Source organism: Marmota monax, unplaced genomic scaffold (assembly GCF_021218885.2).
Source record: "Marmota monax isolate L192 unplaced genomic scaffold, Marmota_monax_Labrador192_F-V1.1 WCK01_AAM20220418_F8-fsc00056, whole genome shotgun sequence".
Classification (NCBI taxonomy): Eukaryota; Metazoa; Chordata; class Mammalia; order Rodentia; family Sciuridae; genus Marmota; species Marmota monax.
Window position 1 is genome coordinate 2,352,418 of NW_026695212.1, and position 14,635 is coordinate 2,367,052.

The following is a 14,635-nucleotide window of genomic DNA, read 5'->3' on the forward strand; positions in this document are numbered from 1 at the left end:
AAATATTAGACTATGTAAAGTTTTTATATATCTAACATGAAAAACAAGAGGCAAACTGAGAAGAATACCTGCAATAAGTATGACAGAGAGAAGAAATATAAGTAAAGAGCTCTTCCAAAGTAAAAAAATAAAACAACACACTAATGGCAAAATAAGCAAGGAACATAAATAAATAATATATAGGAAGAATGCAAAGGCAATAAGCATACGTTTGAAATATAATCTCAGTTTAAGTGGAGAAATGCAAATTAAAATAAGACCAAGATGCTATTTTTATTTTACAAAACTGAAACAAACATTTTAAAATAATCATACTCAAAAGTTATTAAGAAAGTGAAAAAAAACAACAAAAAAAAGCAAAAGTGTTGATTCATGAGTCTTCTTCTTTTTTTTTTTTTTTTGGTACTGGGGATTGAATCCAGAGGCTCTTAACCACTGAGCAACATCCCCAGCCCTTTTATATTTTATTTTATTTATTTTTTAAATATACGGACTGGGGATGTGGCTCAAGCGGTAGCGCGCTTGCCTGGCACGCGTGCGGCCCGGGTTCGATCCTCAGCACCACATACAAACAAAGATGTTGTGTCTGCCGAAAACTAAAAAATAAACATTAAAAAAAATAGTTTAAATATAAAAAGATCAAAAAATTTTTATATATGACAGTGGAATGCATTACAATTCTTATTACACATATAGAGCACAGTTTTTCATATCTCTGGTTGTATACAAAGTATATTCACACCAATTCATGTCCTCATATATGTACTTTGGATAATAATGATCATCACATTCCACCATAATGTCTAACCCCCTACCCACTCCCTTCCCCTCCAACCCTTCTGTCCTATCTAGAGTTCCTCTATTCCTCCATGCTCCCTCTCTCTACCCCACTATGGATCAGCCTCCTTATATCAGAGAAAACATTCAGCATTTGGCTTTTTGGGATTGGCTAACTTCACTTAGCATTCTTTCTCTAACTCCATCCATTTACTTGCAAATGCCATGATTTTATTCTCTTTTATTGCTGAGTAATATTCCATTGCCACATTTTTTTATCCATTCATCTACTGAAGGGCATCTAGGTTGGTTCCTCAGTTTAGCTATTGTGAATTGTGCTGCTACAAACATTGATGTGGCTGTGTCCCTGTGGTATGCGGTTTTTAAGTCCTTTGGGTATAGACCGAGGAGAGGAATAGCTGGGTCAAATGGTGGTTCCATTCCCAGTTTCCACAATCAAGTGGAATTCATCCCAGGGATGCAAGGTTGGTTCAACATATGGAAATCAATATGTATCATTCATCACATCAACAGACTTAAAGATAAGAATCATATGATCATCTCAATAGATGCAGAAAAAGCATTTGACAAAATACTGCTCCCCTTTATGCTCAAAACACTAGAAAAACTAGGGATAACAGGAACATATTTCAACATCATAAAGGCTATGCTAAGCCCCAGGCCAACATCATTCTATATGGAGAAAAATTGAAGGCATTCTCTCTAAAAACTGGAACAAGACAGGGATGCCCTCTTTCACCACTTCTATTTAACATAATTCTTGAAATACTGGCCCGAGCAATTAGATGAAAGAAATTAAAGGGATACACATAGGAAAAGAATAACTCAAATTGGCACTATTTGCTGATGATATGATTCTGTACCTGGAAGACCCTAAAAGTTCCACCAGAAAACTCCTAGAACTAGTAAATGAATTCAGCAAAGTAGCAGGATATAAAATCAATACCCATAAATCAAAGGCATTTCTATATATCAGTCACAAATCCTCAGAAAGGGAAATGAGGTAAATTATCCCATTTATAATAGCCTCAAAAAATAAAATACTTGGCAATCAACGAAAGAGGTGAAAGATCTACATAATGAAAATGACAGAACCTTAAAGAAAGAAGTCAAAGAAGACTTTTATATTTTATTTTGAGACAGGATCTCACTAAGTTGCTTAAGGCCTTGCTAAGTTGCCAAGGCTAGCTTTGAACTCATTATCCTCCTGCCTCAGCCTCCTGAGTTGCTGGGATTACAGGTGTGCACTACCACACCCAGCTACTCATGAGTTCTTTATGAAAAACATGCATTAAGGTATTTAAAATGTGTTCAATATTTAACTCAGAAATTCTCCACTTACTGACTGGACTGGTTATTCTTCTCTTGTCCCTCCACATCATTACTCCACCCTCTGTCCTCCTTTATGTCTTCTATGGGTTAGATTCATGGGATCCTTTGCCCTGAAGTTTCTAGTTGGATTTAGCCAAGAAAGACACTGAAAGGAGCTACAGGGAGAAAGAGGGAGATTCGGGCTGTATTTTTCTGATTGAATGTACTTACCCCCATGGGCTCCCTGTCTGCAGCCATGGTTTTGTGGTGGCTTTGTTCCTCTAAGCTCATGACTCTCAACCTTCAGCACATCAGAATCCTCTGGGAGCTTCTTTTCTGATTCAGTAGGACGGAGTAGGCCCACAAATTTCTATTTCTAACAGTGTTGCTCATACTGGTGATCCAAGACTACACCTGAAAAAGCACTGCTCTGAGGTCACAGATCCCTTTAGAGCCTTCCTGGTTCTGTAGCTGAGGCTCTCTCTATGTGCTGGTGGTGCTGTAACCTTCCCTTTCTCCTTCAGGTATAGCTGTGGGAAGAGCTTTTCCCTAAGTGTCTCACTATTCCTTATTAATTCCCTTTACCCTGTTCTCACCTTTTTTTAAAATTATTATTATTATTAAAGTTAGATGTTCTTTTATTTGCCACTGAAGGCATCCCAACAGATAGGTACATAATAAAATATTTGGAATTTTTATCCTCTATATTTTAAAATATAGAGGATATAATCCTAAAATCAACATGAAAGAGGTGTTTTGACACAGTATACACACATGGCATATAACTTATTCTATTTAGAATCCCATTTCTGTGGTCGAAAATGATGTGGAGTTTTATAACTGATCCCTTCATTAATATATCTTGATTAAACTCTTTGACTAGGCCATTAGTTTTCTGCTAAAAATATGGGTGGTGTAAGGATTTATCCTAAGGAAATAATCAAAGATTCAGACAAACACTTATGAGCAAGGATGTTCTTTGCAGCATATTAACAAGAGCAAAACCATTAGAAACAAGATAAATGTTCAACAGTAGGGGGCAGATAAAATATTATGCAATTATGGATTACTAATTATATAACTAAATTGACTAACCTGGGGAATGTTCAAGATGCAATGTTTAATGAGAATAAGATACAAATCCATAGAGAATGTCCCCAATTTTGCAATTATATGTAGATGGGCTTGCACAAGTTCAGATTGGGGTAAAATTGAAGAGAGGAGTTTAATTCAAAATGACTACATACACAGTTTAATGGAGAAGGATTTGGCTTGCAGGTATGTTTTTATTTTTCTGATTGAATGTTTTTGAACCACACATGTAATTCCTATTTTGATTTTTCATCCTTTATTTCCAGTTGGTTTCAGTATTAATGGTACCTTTAATAATAAATAAGAATATACTTAAATACTGAAAACTTGGAATTATATCCTAACAGTGGAATTAATTTTTCATGCCATAACCCCATTTTATACAACTCCTTTTAAATATATGGATCCCACAAATATTTACTTAGTGTCTGCCCTCAAGGAATTTACTGTCTAGCAGAGCATGTAAGATGCAATGCAGAATCGTACAAAGTACACAACTTGGAATTACAACACCAGAATTTGAGTCTGGGCTATGTCATAACCACAATTAAGCAGCCCATGGAATCTTTTGCAGGGGATGTAGTAGGATATAAATTATAAAGCTCAATTATGTAATCAGGGAATCATGAAAAGCTTTTTCATCAGAGTCTGAATGCTCCGTGGCATACATAAAGCAAGTGTTTACGAAGTCAGAGTTAACATTAGTCTATCCGTTTAATTCTCCAATTCAGAACAGACTTGCACATTGTTCTCACGGCATTTGCATAATTACAAAAGCATTATAGTATTGCTTACATGGAAAATGAATATTCAAAAACCAGGTTGCTTAGGAGTCTAGTTAGTGGAAAATGCAATGTAACATGGGTAAAAGTCAGAGATAAATAAGAAAGAAAAATTACATGGTAGAAAGATGGCACAATATTAGATTAAATTGATGTTGACTACAGGATTCCAATAAAATTTGAATATAGGTTACTAAGATACAATGTGATTTCCAATTCTGATATTTCCCCTTTTCTTCACAGCATCTTGATATTCTAATTATCACATCATTTCACTCCTACTGAACTTATCTTTGTTCAAATATTAACTTTCAATTTCTTACTTTTCTCTGTTCTTTTGAAATGTCTACCTGTTGCAACTTTATTTGCCTTCCTATCTAGTCTGTCTTTGTGCTTGTTTGACCACTACATTGGACTCTGATCAGTACAATCCTTTATGTCAGAGCCTGTTGGCCAGATCTAAGCACAGGAACCCCTAGTGTATATTTTCTTTGCTTATACTCTGAAGGCATTGCACTCAGCTATAGAATCACAGAGATAATTTCAACTTCTGCTAAAAATAGTGATAAAAGATACAATGATGTTCTTTTCCAAATTCCCTCAAAAATAGCCAGGAAAACATATTAAATGAGGAAAATCTTCTCTAAATATATGGTAAAATAAAAGATACAATCAGTTTCTGTTAAAAACAAAATAATCCTGACCTCCTATGAATTAAGATAGAATATAGCAATCCTGCTACTTGATCATTACTCATTGACAGTGCTTCAGTAACTGAAGTCATTGAGGTTTCACTCATCCTTAGTTACCGAGTCATGTATAATCAGGTAGAATGAATGACATTTTCAGGTCCTCAAGGATTCAGAAACAAGATTGTCTTCTCAAATAAAAGTACTAAAGTCCTGCTTGAGAAATCCAGTCAAAAGTTAGACTCGAGAAAAGTGTTGGCTAAAAGGGGGTTGGGGTGATCAATAAGTTAAACATAGATAATTAAATTTGTTCAAATGGTCTATAAATTTAAAATGAAGTTTCTCGAAGCAGAGACTTTATATAAAGTCTTTTAACAAAAGATAATAATGCAGTTTATGACTACAATATAAATTTAAAAAATAAAATAACTGAAGAGAGAAAAAAGAAACTTCCCCCAAAGAAAACCAAAGCCCTGGGTGTCACATCCTTAAGGGTATTCTCTTGATTTTAGTAATTAGCTGGTAACGGCCTAAGGATGACTTAATTGAAACAGGATGCTTCCCTTCTCAATTAGTGCAGAGAAAAACGAGCAAACTAACGGTCCATACCTAAGAAGAGGAAAGGGATTAAAACTCAGGAAGTATAAAATAGACTTTTTATTTCTGTAACAATTAAAATGGTCATTTGCTGCTTTTTCTGCCCAGCACTCCTTCATTTCTCTGGGAAAAGCAACCATCCCCTCATTCTACTCTAAATATAGACTCCAAATAGAGATATCACTGTTGACAGATGATCTTAGTTACCTGGAAGAAATGACTGTCTGACCTAAGCTGGCCCAATCGTAGGACCTCATCCTGACCCATGAACCATCCAGCTCTGTAAGCTGGTCCGTCTCACAGGCACATGGATATTCAGTAAAAGCTGTGAACATTTTACGTCTTCTCCTGTGTTTATTCAACAGGACCCACAGAGAAGTGGTTTTTCTCTTTGGACATAAAACCGGGAGACATATGGGACATGTGGGGATAAAGAAAACTATTAAGAGGAAAGGATGGGAAGCAGAGCAAAAGAATCTGTTTGGTGGTGGGAAATCTCCGGCTGAGTGGGTCTCTTGCAGCACTCTTGCAGAAGCCAATGGCATTTCCAGTTTGCATAAACTAATTCAAGATAAATGCCTACATCTTGGAACTAAATATGTAAGTGCAAAAATTTGTACTGGTGAATGTAATTAAGCTTAATTCTCTTAGCAAAAAGTCTAAGACTCAGATTGATATGGAAAATAAAATCCAGTTATTTAAAAGAAACACATCTAAAATCAAAGATTATGAAAAGATTCGAATAAGATAATTTGCAAATAAAACCAGATAAATATATAAGAAAATATAATTCAAAGCTGAAAACACTAAATAGGCAAATTTTGGCTTTTTGTCTGAATAAATAGCATGAGCCATAGATAAGATAGAGCAGGACTGATGTTGCTGCTTAAGAATGACTTCAAGGAACCTATCTGTTTCTGTCTCACCATCTTTGTCATGTGGTTCTCATTCTTTGGGTTGCAAGATGGATGCTTCCACATCAAACATCACTTCTGTATTCCAGACAGGAAAAAGAAGGGGGAGAGAAAGCAGAAGGGATGACATATAAGAAAGAAAAACTGTCTAGACACCACTGGCAAACTTCTGTTTCAAATCTCCTTGATAAAAAGTGTTCCATGTCGTCATCCCTAATTATAAGAGAATTTATAAACAGGGCACACCCCCCCCACACATCATAATTCTTGAAAAAGAGATGAGTGGAAACTACACAGGCAACTTGAAGTGGCTGGCATGCCTGTTGAAGGTTTAATAAACTGGCCATTCTCACACTTCCTTAGTAAAAATCCCGTTGGAAAGAAATTTGGTAGTATATATCTAGATCCTGCAAAATCTTTATGTCCTTTCATCAGTTATTAATGAGGAAATGCAACTTCCATGCTCCTTTGGTTTTCATGTGAAAGCTCTTTCCTAAACATCCCTTGGCCTCTTTGCTCAACTTCTGGTCTTAACATTCCCAAGGAATATATAGAATGACATCTCTGCTTAGTGAGGTTAGGGTAATAAACAGGCATACACAGTTCAGTTGCTTCTTTCTCTTCAACCCCCTCTTTACCAGAAACACACATTTTGGTCAGCCATACTATGCCAGAGGCATTTTACTGCATCAGATTCATTGTTACCCAGACATGCCTGTGATGGGTGGGTAACCCTAATCCTGGGTCATGGGCTGCCATACACATGAGCTACTTCCTCCAACCCAGACTTTTTCAATGATTAAACTTGTCAAGCTGTTTGAAGAAATGTTAGAATTTTGACTGATTGCTCTGATATCCTGTGTTTAACCTTCTGAAGAAATGCCAAACTTCCTCCAAAGTGCCTCTATCATTTTACATACCCACTAGCAATGTGTGTGTTGTATATAAAATGTTTGTGTGTGTGTTTCCTTATCAGATATACAACTTACAAATATTTCTCCCATTCTGTGGGTTGTATTTTTACTTTGTTGATAGTATCCTTTGAAGCACAAAGGTTTTAATTTTAAACGAAATCTTTTTTTTTCCTTATGTTTGTGCTTTCATGTCATAGCTAAGACTCAATGCCTAAACTAAAGTCACAAAGATCTAGGCCTTTGATTTCTTTTAAGAGTTTTATAGTCTTACCTCTTACATGAGGCTTTTTTTTTTTAAATTTTTATTGTGGGTTGTTCAAAACATTACAAATTTCTTGACATATCATATTCCACACTTTGATTCAAGTGGGTTATGAACTCCCACCTTCACCCCATACACAGATTACATGAGGCTTTTGGTTCATTTTGAGTTAATGTTTTTGTATATATTGTGTGCTTCATTCTCTTACATATGGATATCCAGTTGTCCCAGCTCCACTTGTTAAAGAGATTGTTCTTTTCCCATTGAACATACTGGCACCCTGATGAAAATCAATTGGCCGTAGTCCATTGGCCTATATGTCTGTGTTTAATGTCAGGACCACACTGTTTTGCTGACTGTGGCTTTATAGTGAGTTTTGAAATTGGGAAGTGTGAATGCTGTGCGTAGTTCTCCTTTTTCACTATTGTTTAGGCTATTCTTGGTCCCTTGCATTTTTAAAAGAACTTCAAGTTTGGCTTGATGGGCTTTTTTTGTTTTGGGGGGATTTTTTTTTTGTAATAAAAGTTACTGAGATTTTGACAGGGATTATGTTGAGTCTGTAGACCAGTTTTATGGATCTTTGTAACTTTAGTTTAAATTTCCTCTTTAAGAGTTATTAAAATTTTTAAATTTTTTTTGTTTTTTTTTTTTACAATGTGATTATAGAATACGACTTTGTGAATGTTGTTTTTTTAAATTTTTTATTGTTGGTTGTTCAAAACATTACATATTTCTTGATATATCATATTTCACACTTTGATTCAAGTGGGTTATGAACTCCCATTTTTACCCCATATACAGATTGCAGAATCACATCAGTTACACATCCATTGATTTACATATTGCCATACTAGTGTCTGTTGTGTTCTGCTGCCTTTCCTGTCCTCTACTATCCCCCCTCCCCTCCCCTCCCCTCCCCTCTTCTCTCTCTACCCCCTCTACTGTCATTCATTTCTCCCCCTTGTATTATTTTTCCCTTTCCCCTCACTTCCTCTTGTATGTACTTTTGTATAACCCTGAGGGTCTCCTTCCATTTCCATGCAATTTCCCTTCTCTCTCCCTTTCCCTCCCACCTCTCATCCCTGTTTAATGTTAATCTTCGTCTCCTGCTCTTCGTCCCTACTCTGTTCTTAGTTACTCTCCTTATATCAAAGAAGACATTTGGCATTTGTTTTTTAGGGATTGGCTAGCTTCACTTAGCATAATCTGCTCTAATGCCATCCATTTCCCTGCAAATTCTATGATTTTGTCATTTTTTAATGCAGAGTAATACTCCATTGTGTATAAATGCCACATTTTTTTTTTATCCATTCGTGTATTGAAGGGCATTAGGTTGGTTCCACAGTCTTGCTATTGTGAATTGTGCTGCTATGAACATCGATGTAGCAGTGTCCCTGTAGCATGCTCTTTTTAGGTCTTTAGGGAATAGACCGAGAAGGGGAATAGCTGGGTCAAATGGTGGCTCCATTCCCAGCTTTCCAAGAAATCTCCATACTGCTTTCCAAATTGGCTGCACCAATTTGCAGTCCCACCAGCAATGTACAAGTGTACCCTTTTCCCCACATCCTCGCCAGCACTTGTTGTTGTTTGACTTCCTAATGGCTGCCAATCTTACTGGAGTGAGATGGTATCTTAGGGTGGTTTTGATTTGCATTTCTCTGACTGCACTCCCCTTGCCGCCATCTTCTTCTCCTTAATTTTGTTGAAATCATCTTTGTTCTCTGATCCAAAATCCATTTATTTGATAATGTTCCAGAGACATTTGAAAACAATACTCATCTACAATTATGTACGTGTCTGTGTATATATATGTTCACACTTTTAAATCATGTCATGTCATACTCTGAGACAGGAGAATTACGAGTTCAAAGCCAGCAACTGTGAGGCACTAAGCAACTCAGTGAGATCCTGTCTCTAAATAAAATACAAAATAGGGCTGGGGATGTGGCTCAGTGGTCGAGTGCCCCTAAGTTCAATCCCCAGTATTAATTAAATGAATAAATCATATCATTTAAATCCTTGTATTTTTGTTTATTTGATATGGAAGTTTATATAAGGGTTTGTTTATATTTCACTATGCATATGGATTTGCAAGCATCAATGTATTGCTAACAGTTTAAAATATGTATTTTGGAGTTGTGTTTTTAGATTATAAACATACATAACTGTTATATCTGTATTATTACTTATTTTTTTCATTCCACTTTTTCTTTCCAGGAATTAAAAGATATACCATATCCCTTCAAAAATTTTTAATACACACTGAATTTCTATTTTAATGATTAATAGTTGGAGCAACTCAGTTTTCTCTGAAGAAGATGTTAACAGGTGGATACATTGGTTAGTTTACTCCTTTCTGCCTGTCGACACCGCAGAGAAAGCATCCTCCTGCTGCTGTCATGTCTAAATCAGAGTCCCCTAAAGAGCCAGAACAACTGCGGAAGCTATTCATCAGAGAGTTGAGCTTTGAAACAACTGATGAGAGTCTGAGAAGCCATTTTGAGCAATGGGGAACACTCACGGACTGTGTGGTAATGAGAGACCCAAACACCAAATGCTCCAGGGGCTTTGGGTGTGTCACTTATGCCACTGTGGAGGAAGTGGGTGCAGCCATGAGTGCAAGACCACACAAGGTGAATGGAAGAGTTGTGGAACCAAAGAGAGCTGTCTCAAGAGAAGACTCTCAAAGACCAGGGGCCCACTTAACTGTGAAAAAGATCTTTGTTGGTGGCATAAAAGAAGACACCAAAGAACATCACCTGACTCTTTGGATAAGATGTCATTCAGAAATACCTTACTGTGAATAGCCACAACTGTGAAGTGAGGAAAGCCCTGCCAAAGCAAGAGATGGCTAGTGCCTCATCTAGCCAAAGAGGTCGAAGTGGTTCTGGAAACTTTGGTGGTGGTCGTGGAGGTGGTTTTGGTGGAAATGACAATTTTGGTCGTGGAGGGAACTTCAGTGGTCATGGTGGCTTTGGTGGCAGCCGTGGTGATGGTGGTGGATATGGTGGCAGCAGGGATGGCTAGAATAGATTTGGTAATGATGACGGTTATGGTGGTTACTCTGGAGGAAACAGAGGCTATGGAAGTGGTGGACAGGGTTATGGAAACCAAGGCAGTGGCTATGGCAGGAGTGGCAGCTATGACAGCTATAACAATGGAGGAGGCAGAGGAGGCTTTGGGGGTGGTAGTGGAAGCAATTTTGGAGGTGGTGGAAGCTACAATGATTTTGGCAGTTACAATAATCAGTCATCAGATTTTGGACCCATGAACTTTGGAGTCAGAAGCTCTGGACCTTACGGTGGAGGAGGCCAATATTTTGCCAAACCAAAAAACCAAGGTGGCTATGGTGGTTCCAGCAGCAGTAGCTATGGCAGTGGCAGAAGGTTTTAATACTGCCAGGTAAGAAACAAAGCTTAGCAGGAGAGGAGAGCCAGAGAAGTAACAGGGAAGCTACAGGTTACAACAGATTTGTGAACTCAGCCAAGCACAGTGGTGGCAGGGCCTAGCTGCTACAAAGAAGACATGCTTTAGACAATACTCATGTGTATGGGCAAAAAAAAAAAACTCAAGGACTGTATTTGTGACTAATTGTATAACAGGTATTAATGTAGACTTTTTTTTTTGCACTCATGCTGTTGATTGCTAAATGTAATAGTCTGATCATGACGCTGAATAAATGTGTCTTTTTTAAAAAAATAAAATAAAATAAAAGATGTTAACATGTACTGCTCTTCCTACATACTCTCTCTGTCCCTCTCTTCATACCATAAAATTTTTATACATAAGATTTTCATTCATAAAATTTCATACATAAAATTTTAAGTAAAAATGATTTTACTTCATACCATGAAATCATGTGGGATTTTATTTCTGTAAAATTAATTTTTATTAATTGTATATTAATAATTAATTAGTCATACTTATAACTTTCACATAGTCCTTTATTGTGACAATTAATGCATGAAAATGGTTTGGTGTGAAGCCTGGTACATGCTTATCACTCAAAAGTGTCTGCAATGAAGATGATAAGGGTTATCTACAGTCTCATTCTGCACAGAATCCTTCTCTCTTTACAAGCTGTCTTTTGGTGATATGATCCTCTCTCTACTACCTAGATGCTTTCAGGCATGGCTCCTGGGCTTGCTTCTTTTATTTTCAATTTCTAGCATCACCTACATAAACTTCGTAGCACCACCAAAATATCAAGTTCAACACATCCAAATGAAAGTATCTCCCAACTTCTCCATTTCTGTTCCCGAAACAAGCACTTTCCCCATCATCTGATCTGAGAGCCTTGGAGATATCTTTGTTTCACCTCTCAACTTGCCTGCATCCCTTAGCAGGACAGCAGAGCCCAGTGCCTGTGTCATATAGGTGTTCAGTTAATGTCTGCCTTCATTCCTCTCCTCCTTGAACTGTAACACATTTCTAAGCCCCAAGAAAATTTTTAAAGTGCTACTTCTATTTATCTTCCTCCTTAGTATTGCCTCCTCCCAGTGCATTATTTTTTTTCAACATAGTATTTCGTTAAACTCACAGATATCGGGCTGGGGTTGTGGCTCAGTGGTAGAGCGCTCGCCTAGCATGCACGAGGCACTGGGTTTGATCGTCAGCACCACATAAATGTAAAATAAAGATATGTGTCCATCTAAAACTAAAATAAAATAAAATAAATAAATAAATAAATAAAAAACTCACAGATTTCTGCCTTATTTTTGGATCCCTCTCCCTTCTACCATCTTTGCAGATTAATCACCCTCAAACATAATGCAAATCATGCATTCGATATATCCTATCTAATAGGCTACTTACTAGATAGACTTGAACACAAGTCTCAACTCCTCAGCCTGCTACCCCAGGCTTTCTAATCTATATCACCAACTCTATCCCCTTTATGGACACTATAATTAGTTAAATAGGCATACTGATTCCTTCCTGAATGCCCCACTCTCTGAATTCTTTGGTTTGATCTTTGATATTTCTCTGAGCAGAAATCTTTCTTCAACCATCTCTTCCTATCAAAATCTTACCTATCCTTCCAGGACCTCCTTAAAAATCACCCTTGTCATAAAACTTTCATTCACATACCACACGTGACTAGTACCTTTAAGTCACTACAACATTTTGTATGTCTCTTACAGTGATGAAATTTTTTTTAATTTACATTTTCAAGATTTATATCTTAATCTTTTACCAGACTGTAAAAAAGTTTTTGTCCTACTCTTCATTTAATTAGTAGGTTTTTATTAGTAGAGCATATTTCACAAAGTTGGCACTCAATAAATATTTGTAGAATTTAACAAAGATTGTATACTTTAAGACAAAGAACAATTATTCTTTTATCAAGACATGATGTTGGAAAAACTGATATCTCCATGCATAAGAATAAAATTAGACCCTTATCTCATATCATACACAGAAATCTGCTGAGGGCCATTGCTAAGTAAGAAAGACGCATGGCATGACCCAGGTCATTTGCAGTGACATTGCATGTAAGGTGACCTTGCTCAAGGACCAGGGCGGATCTGGGTTTAGGGCGGATCGGGGTTTAGGGCATTCCTGGTTTAGGACAATCCGGGTTTAGGGCGGTTCCAGGTTTAAGGTGTACCCTGCTGGGAATAGGACGTATCCTGCTGCCTCAGGCGCACCTGCTCCTTGAGTTCCCGTTGAGAGAGTATTTGGGATTTTGCCCAGAACGTGGATTCCCCCCAGAACGTGTGTAGAGTGCCGGTGTGAGTTCGGGAATAAAGAATTGCTGTTTGAATCTACAAGGCTGTGAGTGGCTCGTGATTTTATGCCCAGCCAGACTGCGGCAGAAATCTATTTAAGGAGGATTTAAAACTTAACCATAAGCCTGAGGATGTAACTCAGTGGTAAAGTGCTTGCTTGGTATGCATGGGCCCCTGCATTCAAATCCCAGCTCTATACAAAGAAAACAAAAGAATCAACCAAAAAAACTTAACCATAAAACCTGACATCATACTACCAGAAAAAAAAAATAGGAAAAAATCTTCTTGCTATTGGTCTGGCTGATTATTTTTTTATATGACCCCCCCCCAAAGCACAGGCAACAAAAGCAAAATTAGACAATGGGATTACATCCAGCCAAAAAGCTTCTGCATAGCAAAAGAGGCAATCAACAGAACACAAAAGATAACCTGTGAAATGGAAGAAAATATTTTATAGTCATACATCTGTTAAGGAGCTTATAAGGAAACCAAACAACTCAATGGCCCCAAACCAAATAACCCAATTTAAAAATGGGCAAATGACTTGTAGAAGTATCTTTTACAAGAAGACTCCAAATAGCGCACAAATATATGAAAAGGTGCTTAACATCACTAATCATTAAGGACATGCAAGTCAAAACCACACTGAGATATCATCTCATATTTGTTAGAATGGCTATTTTAAAAACTACAAAAGCTAACAGTGTTCCTGAGGATGTAGAGAAATGGGAATCCTGTATATTCTGGGAATGTAAAATGGTGTAATTACTATGGAAAACACAATATGGAAGTTCCCAGAAAAATTAAAAATGGAACCACTGTATGATCCAATAATTCTATTTCTGGGCATATATCCCAAAGGAAATGAAATTAGTGATACAAAGAGATATCTGCACTCCCATATTTGTGGCAGTATTATTCACAATAGCCATGATATGAAAATAATCTAAATACCCATTGAAGAATGAATGGGTAAAGAAAATGTGGTGTATATATTCAAAGGGATATTATTCAGCTTTAAAGAAGACATCAATCCTGCCATTTTAGACATCATAGGTGAACCTATAGGACATTATGGTAAGTGAAATAAAACAGACATAGAAAGATAAATAATGCATGATCTCATTCATATATGTAATTTAAACACGTCAGACTCATGGAAACAGCAAATAGAATGATGCTTATCAGGGATTGTGGATAGGGGAAACGGGGAGATGTTGGTCAAAGGGCACAAAGTTTCAGTTATGCAAAACGAATAAGTTCTGGAGACCTAACATAAAGCAATGCAATCACAGTTAACAATACTACATCGTATAATTGGAATTTGCTGAGAGTAGACTTCAAGTGTTCTTGTCCCATATTAAAAAAAAAAGATAAAAGATAATTGTGAGATGATGGATATGTTGATTTATTTCATGCTAGTGATCATTTCATGATGTGTATATTTCAAAATATCAAGTTGTACATCTTGAATATATACAATTTTTACTTGTCAATGATAGCTCAAGAAAGCTGAAAAAAGATGATTCTGAAAACATAACTAA

The 14,635-nt window shown here is 36.8% G+C and overlaps 1 pseudogene; it reads left to right on the forward strand.

Moving 5' to 3' along the window:
• The first annotated feature begins 5,571 nt into the window (after positions 1–5,571).
• Positions 5,572–11,105, forward strand: LOC124083949 (heterogeneous nuclear ribonucleoprotein A1-like; annotated as a pseudogene).
• Positions 11,106–14,635: the final 3,530 nt, after the last annotated feature.